This window comes from Arachis ipaensis, chromosome B9, assembly GCF_059453495.1.
Source record: "Arachis ipaensis isolate K30076 ecotype BB chromosome B9, ASM5945349v1, whole genome shotgun sequence".
NCBI classification, from domain to species: Eukaryota; Viridiplantae; Streptophyta; class Magnoliopsida; order Fabales; family Fabaceae; genus Arachis; species Arachis ipaensis.
Genome location: NC_142444.1, coordinates 148,793,306 through 148,801,808, shown reverse-complemented (window position 1 = coordinate 148,801,808; position 8,503 = coordinate 148,793,306). Strand labels below are relative to the sequence as shown.

Here is an 8,503-nt window from a genome sequence, read left to right as displayed (position 1 = left end):
GACAACCACATTACACAGGGGGGACAATTTCTGGTCAGGTGGTGCACAATATCAAACAATAATAATCATCATCTAAAAATTAATTTACTACTAATTTTAGTTTCTCATTCAATGGATTGCCTAAGACTACTCTTGAATCTTCATGAATTATATAATCAGACAAAAATGTAAGTAGTACAAACAAATATCATAACATGATTTAATATATCCACTAAATAAACTTATTAGAGAGGTTTTATTTTGATGTGGATCAAATATTTACTGTAATAGTCATTGAAATAATACATGACATATGGCATATCTACGTATATCATTATCATCCTGCACGGAATTTTCAAATATTGTAACGTTATTCAAATGGGTGAGAGTGCAGGTACGATCATTTCAAACAAGGAGATCACTTTGATAAAAAAAATTAAAAATGTTTTTTTTAAATATTTATATGTGTCATAATAAAATTAGATATTTTATTAAATTGATGAATAATTTATTTTTTAATAAATTAGAACAAAATCGATTTATTATAGCAATAATAATAAATTTAATTGTCTATATTATAATTATTAGATCCAATTTAATTTGATCGATTTACAAAATTTGAATTGAATTATGTTTAAATTATTTGATAAAAAGACAAATATATTCTTAATATTTGTTTAAAAAAACAACAAAAAAAAAACATAATCCAGTGGGTTATGTAAATTAGTCACAGTTTGATCGGAACAATTGGATTTATTGTTATTGTTATAAAAAATTGATTTTATTTTGGTTTGTTAAAAAATTGAGTAAGTATAAGGAGCCAATAGAATATTTGTACAATGTATACAATGGAGGTTTAGGATATCCAATTCAGTATTAGAGATATAACAATTAATGTTATCTTTTCCCATCAGCTGAAGTTCTTGGGATGAGTAGTATCATGACATGGTATCAGAGCTGATGTTCATTTTTTAACTCAATAGTCTATTGTACATATTGTACAAATATTCTATTGGCTCTCTAACATGACTCAATTCAAAAATAATTGATTTATTAATACGTCCAATAATTATGCGACATATAAGTGTCTTTACAAAAAGACATTTTACGCGTCTTTATGAGAGTATCCTCCTTCAAACAATTGTCTGGCTTTGCTCTTAAGGTAGGGTATGGTTAAAACACTTGCGCTTATTATATAGGTAAATTCTATATTCTTATAGTATCATTTGATATCTAATTTTTATTTAACATAATTTTTATAATAAATTTTGGAATAATTTACTCATTTAAATTGTTTAGAGAAAAACTTTATCAAATTACAACTTTTTGAATATGCAAATACAAATATAATTTTCATAATTATATATAAATCGCATCAAGATACTATGGTTTAGGTATTACACGTAAACTCTACAAGGTGTAGCGATTTATGTTAGTTTGCATGAATACAAAATTCGTTACACCTTATAGCAGTTTTTGAAGGAGTTGCGTGCATGACAAAATTCCGACACCCTAATTATTATATAATAGAATCCGTTACACTCTGTAGCAATTTTTGTTTTGTAATTGTAATTATTATATAATAAGTTGATTATCAAAATTTTGTATAATATGAATTATAATCCTATTAAAAAGAACAAAATAAATGAAAAACTAATTATAAGTAATAATAGAATCATAAAATAATGAAAATTTATAGTTTAAAATAATACTAAATTAAATAGTACTGATAGTACTAAAAAAATTATAGAATATTTTTTTTATTTGACATTATAAAATTTAAAAAAGTTTTTAAGTATACCAGTACATCGGTGTTTCTGTGATTTTTAACTGTTAATCTTAATTATGTATATATTATATATATTTTTTATAATTAAGATCAGCGGTTAAAAATCACCGAAACACCAGTGTACCAATACATTTGAAAATCTTTTTAAAATTTATAATACTCTCTTCCATATTTTTATTTTTTATTATATTTATTTTATTTATATGATAAATAATTTTTATATTATTTTTTTAGTATTCTGATTTTTCATATATATTATTATTTTTTACAATTTTTTTTATTTCTTTGTTCATACTAACTTTTTTTTTATCATTTAATATTCTTTATGTCTAATATTTTTGTTTTGGTTGAAAATTTTTTTATTCGATTCTGTAAAATTTATATTATAATGCTTGTATACACGATATTTTATTGTAATTTTTTTATAATATAAATTTTGATCACATTTAAAAATCTCCAAATGAATAATCTGCTACTACTTATTCAAGCGGATTTATACTCATCCAATTTTTTAAGAAACCACCAGAGAGTGTCACGATTTCTTTATACAGTCATTCGTTCAGAAACCAAATTGCGATAGGGTGCATGCGCAGTGGTTTACGTGCAATCCTGATTTGCGGGAGAGTGTCGCGATTTTTATAAATTTGTATAAATTATATTTATATCTGCATTTTTTTAAAAATTGTAATCTGATAACATAATTCTTTAAACAATTTAAATAGATAAATTATCTTAAATTTTAAATATTAATTTTTAATATTTTTAAATAAATTAGATAAATATTTTTAAACACCATAATGATCATTTTTTTTTGTGACTTTTTTTTAAATTTTTTTGGTGACATAATGATCAGTTATTATATATAACTTATGATCACCATGTTTTCTTGTTGAGAAAGCATATTAATTGAATTGAATAGTTGGTGTTTCACCTTATTATACATTTATACTAGGTATAAATTAGAAGCATAGAGACTTTATTGAGTTATTATATTCGCATATTAAATATATTTAGACATAATATTTATTTAATATATGTATTTTTTATATTCAATTGTATCTTAATAAAAAATAAAAATAATATATATTATTTATTATTAACATATTAGATATACTTAAATACTATCATGTATATATATATTAATGTCGTATCTAACTTTATTTTTAACATGTATTTTTAAAATATATTTAAAAATAATATATATTATTTATTAAAATAAAAAATATTTTAAATATTTTATATAATTAAAAAATTAATTTATATTTTAATATTAATAAAATATTAAAATATTATTATAATTTATCTAAAAAAATATTTTATATTTTATATATACTATATATCTATTTTTTTTATAAAAATTTAAAATTTATATATTTATATATTTCATATCATGTTATATTTCGTATTCATATCACTATTCATGCATTATAGGATTAGAACCTATTTGATGATGGAGGACCAAAATTTCTCCAACTTCCAGGTATAGTGATTATTCCAAGTAGTCCGATATCTCTTCACCGAAATTAAAGAAAATAAAATAGTCCCAAATATGCTGTATAGAGAAATTAAGAATAGGAGAAAATTAGTACTCAATTTTTCTTTCTAAAATATTCTTCGTTATTCATTTCTAAAAGAAAATTGAATAATCTTTTTCAATTATTATTAAGACTTGAATCCAACATTATTAATTAGAGAAACTATAATGCTTACTATATTAACAAATTTACATTTACTGTTATTCATATTCAGTAAAAATTAATAGATATGTTTTTCTATAATAATAATAATAATAATAATAATCCAAATTTTTTTTTTGAAATAAAAAGTTCAACATAACAAAGTGGAGCATCAATGTCTCGGCAGAAAAGTACTAAACACATCAAATAAATTAATTCCTAATTATCTTTGACAAAAACCATCAACAACCCAAAAGATCAAATATGACTCCACTCTTTATAACTCTTAATCGACCTATTAACTACTCCTGCAACACCTGATTTTTTATTTTAGAAAATTCTGTTATTTCTTTTTAACCAAGTGCTCCAAATGACAACAATGAAACCAAACTCACCAATATTCTATTAATTTGACTGCACGATTGAACCACGTAAACTTACGATCATTCAACTCTAAATCCACCAGTTCGATAAAAATTGTTAACACACTAACACCTTTTCTTTCTTCTAACTGCACAACCTCGTTGAAGACACCTTATAATAGTGAGTTTCAGAAAAATAAGTCTTGCATATAATTATTATATATGATAATATAATTAAATCTCACTCTATCAGTCAAAAAGCATATGGTATCTGATTTGGTATACTACATATTTTTCCACAAATTCATCATTGAATTTGAAGCATGTCATTGCCTTCAGCATAGTCAAGATATACTTATTATTTTCAGCGGACATTATTGTACTTAACTAAGACGAATAAATCAGTCCAGAAAGGTTCCTCTCTGTAGTAGTAGTTTGTTATATTTTTAGGGAAAAAGATAAATTAGAATTATTTTTCAGTCAATTCTAGAATGAAATTGATTAGACCTAGAAATTAACTCAAATTCGTCTTCTACACTCTAATAAAGGACATCACAAAAAACATATTCGCCAGGGACAAGTACGACAATTAATTAACTAATGATTTCGTTTCATGCTAATTTTTTAATGGTATCATGTCATCTATGCAAGTGATTGCTTAACCATATCCGCTAGTCTTCTCTCTCTTCAAAAACCTTATCATTTTAGTTTTAATCAAAGCATCAATAAATCCCAACAATTCATTTCTTTTGTTTCTTTTGGATGTACAATTAGTTTTGATGTATTTTAATTTAAATATGGAACTTCAATATATAATTATTCACTAATCTTTGTTCTTTTTAACAAAATCGTATCATTTATATGAGTGGTGGTCCAATATTCAATAGTGGGAAAAAATTAGGTCAATAAAAAGTTTGGTCGTTAATTAAAAGGGAAAAAAAGAGGGAATTTAGTTGGATAAACCTGAATCATGTGGTGTTTAAAATAGTAAAACAAAATAAAAGAAGTTTTGACGATGGAATAATTAGTGCAGTTAGTCAAATTTGATTTAGATAATGAAAAAATAAATAACCAATAACCCAATGCAAGTTGATGAGTGTGATGAATAGATTGAACGACATATCTATTTGATGAATGACCACTCACTACTACTCATGCTTTGTGATCACATCTTTCTCTTCTTAGAAAAAATTTAATAAACAACTCCTTTTTATGCTCCATGCTACACTTTGTTCCTTTATATATTTCAGAAAATGAAATTCTGCTATTGGAGTCTTTTCGGTTTGTGTTTGTTCTTGTCATTTTGGAATTCTCTTCTATGCATGCGTGTCTGCCATGGCAGATTCCCGCTGCATCTACTCCATGATTGATTTTATTTTAGTTTTAATTTCTACATATCCTCGGTTACTACTTATAATCCTTATTAAGGCGCATTATTTTTTATGTAAAGTTGATATCTGAAAACTGTTAGATAATAATTTAATTAAACATGTCAAATCATCAAATAATTCTTAACTATTAACTTTATATAAAATAACTGCACATGAATCTCTAGCTAATTCATAATCTTATTAGCATTCATACATGGTTATGCTTAAATATCTTACTGATGGTAACATTTACCTAAATTGTTGAGTTTGAAAGTTGATAGCACATAGTATATATAGTTATTAAAATTGCATTGGACCAATATATAATTGATTCAACTAATAATATCTAAGGTATAATATATTTAAGTTTGATAACTTAAAACTGAACTGAAAAGACTCTAGTTTCTGCTTCAATTGTTAATTCAATTGAACTTCTTCATTAATAAGTATAGTTTTTAAAATAATAGAATCTTATACCCATCTTCCGATTCCTTCATTACCCTCGGCTACAACCTGTGTTATGAATCTATGAATTTTGTCTCTATGAATGACCCCATTCTGATCTCTTGCTTGTTAATGAAATGAATGCAATAAGTGCATCTAAGGTATTATTAGGGTACCCTTTCAATATAATCAAAACTCTTTGGACACTGTTACTAGCTAATAGATAAGTTAGGAAGATTATTTTCAAGTGTACCTTCTCTTATTATAAATTACTTCAAATTTTTACAAGATTTCGTACAGGCTCTTACATCACTTTTTTGTGGGATTTGGTCCTGCATCTGCTGTAATCTTTATGGCATTTGGTCCCATTCCTAATTAATGAATCCAACCTCATAAATATGTGGTTACTTATCTTCTACCCATAATTAATACTAATGGGAAATAAATAAATTAAAAATGGAAGAATTTGTGTTTTCACCTACTTATGAATTCAGTCTAGTCCATTTTGGTATAAAATAAGAGGAGAGTCCTACCTCTATAAAAATTTTATATTCAATTTAAGATTATTTCTGTTTTTCTTTTCTTTTTTTAAAAAAGGAGCCCTTGCCCTTTATCAGGTATTCTTGGTCAAAATGCTTTTTTTCCACGATATAATTATTCTATGTACAAAATAAAATTTAAATTTTTGATGATGTTGATAACAACACAACATATATTTCGTTAAAAATACTGTTGGGCCATAATTGAAAATGTATTATTGGGCCTTAAACTGAGCCTTTGTGGAAATGGTAGAGTAGCTGTGGATTCATCAAAGGGTTTTTTTGCAATGATTAATGCATGAAGATTGTTCAAGATTCAAATGTGCCTTGACAAAAAAAAAAGATTCAAATGTGCTTTTCTGACCCCCAACACACACAAAGCGGCCCTTTTTATGACCAAAAGACTATAAGAAAAAACAAAATGCTTGTGCTGTTGAAAGGTGAGATACTCCTGACCAGAAACCAAAAAAAAAAAAAAAAGAAAGAAAGGTGAGATAGATACTAGCCTGAAGGGCACTTGTTTAGTACATATTAGTATTTAACTCACCGAAAATGTATTATAAGTATAAAAATTTGAAATTTTCATCTCTCAGTACCATGGAGAGCTTTTCTCTCTAAAAGAGAGATTCTCGAACTTTGGTTCTCTTTCTCAGGAAGGAATTCTCATCCGCTGAATGATCTTAATCTTTTTAAGTGAGAATCATACCACCCAAACAACTAAACTAATCATGTCAACGCGAGGAGAAGAGCAAGTAGCGACCTATAGCTTGTAATCAATTGAAGGAAGAGTCGTCACGTTCACCACAAACGAGCAAAGAGAATTCAATGAAGACAGCATCAACCTGGTGGAAAAAATATTATTAGAGAAAGAGATTAATTTTAAAACAAGCAATCAGATACTAATGGGTATATGGAAAAATCCGGAAAAAGTGTTTTTTATTGAGATAGGGAAGAATAAGATGCACATAAATTTCAAAGATAAGAAAAAAGGCATTTAAGTTTTGAAGAATGGACCATGGTGTGTGAAGGGATCTCTGCTCAACCTACGACTTTGGGTCGAAGGTGAATCAATTCACAACATAAAACTTGACCACATGGAATTTTAGATTCAAGTACATGGGCTGCCTCTAGAGTTCATCAACAGGAAAACAGCTGAAATAACAGGCAATATGGTGAGAATTTCAATAGAAGTAGAAGGTTCAAAGGTGAAAAATGTGACAGTCAGAACCTTTCTAAGGATAAGGCCAGCGATTAACGTGCATGAGCTACTACCAACGAGATTTTGGATGAATAGGGATAATCCGCCTCAAATATGGATACACTTTAAGTATGAGAGACTGCTGGATTGCTTTTGCTTAAACTGTGGCAAAATTGGCCATAGCAAGAAGGTATGCAAGGAGGAGAAGGCAATGGCGGTATGGAATCTACAAATGACAAAATACTCACCAGATTTAGCAGTTGCACAGGCCAAACAGATAAGATTTTTGGAAGAAAGAAGAGCAGGAATGAGAAAACGAAGGGGCTGGGGGAGACAGAGGCAGTGCGTGTATATAAAACGTGGAGTAGATGGAGTGAAAAAAATTATGACACAGATAGAGGTAGAAAAAGTAATGATGGAGGTCTAAGCAAAAATCCGGCTGAAAAGAGGCAATTAGGCGGCGAAAAGTCAGGAAATGCAACAGATTTAGGGATGAAAGGACATGTGAAAAATATCCCTGAAAATCTGATCCTAGAGAGAGAAAAATATGAAGAGAGAGATCTAGAAATGACAGGGCAGAAAGGGGATATTAGTCAAAACATAAGAAGGTTGAGGGGTATGGGTATAATGGGCTGGAATAGTCAAAGCCCAACAAGAGAAGAGGAGGTAGCTAATAGTTGGGAGAAAACTACTCCTGGTTGCTTCAAGTCCAATAGTAAAGAGACCACACCTAAGAAATATTTCAGCAAACAAGGGAATGAAGAACTTTTTTGGTATAGATTAGAGGATGTTGATCATGATATAACCGTGGGCCCTAAGCACACTATGGGCTCAATCTTCAAGGCAGAGATGGTCAATACAAACAATATTTACTTAGTAAAAGTAGGAGAACAGGTCACAACTAGAGAAAATGCAAAAAATATAGAAGCGGTGAGTGTTATTATAGCAAGTAAGTAAAAGGAGAGATCAGAATTTTTCAAAGGAGAAAACGTCAGGAAAATTGAGACAAGGCATGAAACAAAAACAGAAAAAGTATACTTCGTAGAAATGCCAAAGGAAGAGAATGAAGATGAGCTGGAAGGAGAGGAAATTAATAAAATTTCAGAGGCGCTAGAAACTGAACTGGTGCAGGGGATCAATTGCAAC

The 8,503-nt window shown here is 27.8% G+C and overlaps 1 long non-coding RNA gene across 1 annotated transcript; it reads right to left on the bottom strand.

Moving 5' to 3' along the window:
- Positions 1–6,895: 6,895 nt before the first annotated feature.
- On the bottom strand, positions 6,896–7,511 carry LOC148546751 (uncharacterized). Its single transcript, XR_015899403.1, has 3 exons — positions 7,388–7,511; positions 7,174–7,311; positions 6,896–7,001 (listed from the first exon to the last, which is right to left on the bottom strand). It is a non-coding gene; the product is annotated as an uncharacterized LOC148546751 (long non-coding RNA).
- Positions 7,512–8,503: the final 992 nt, after the last annotated feature.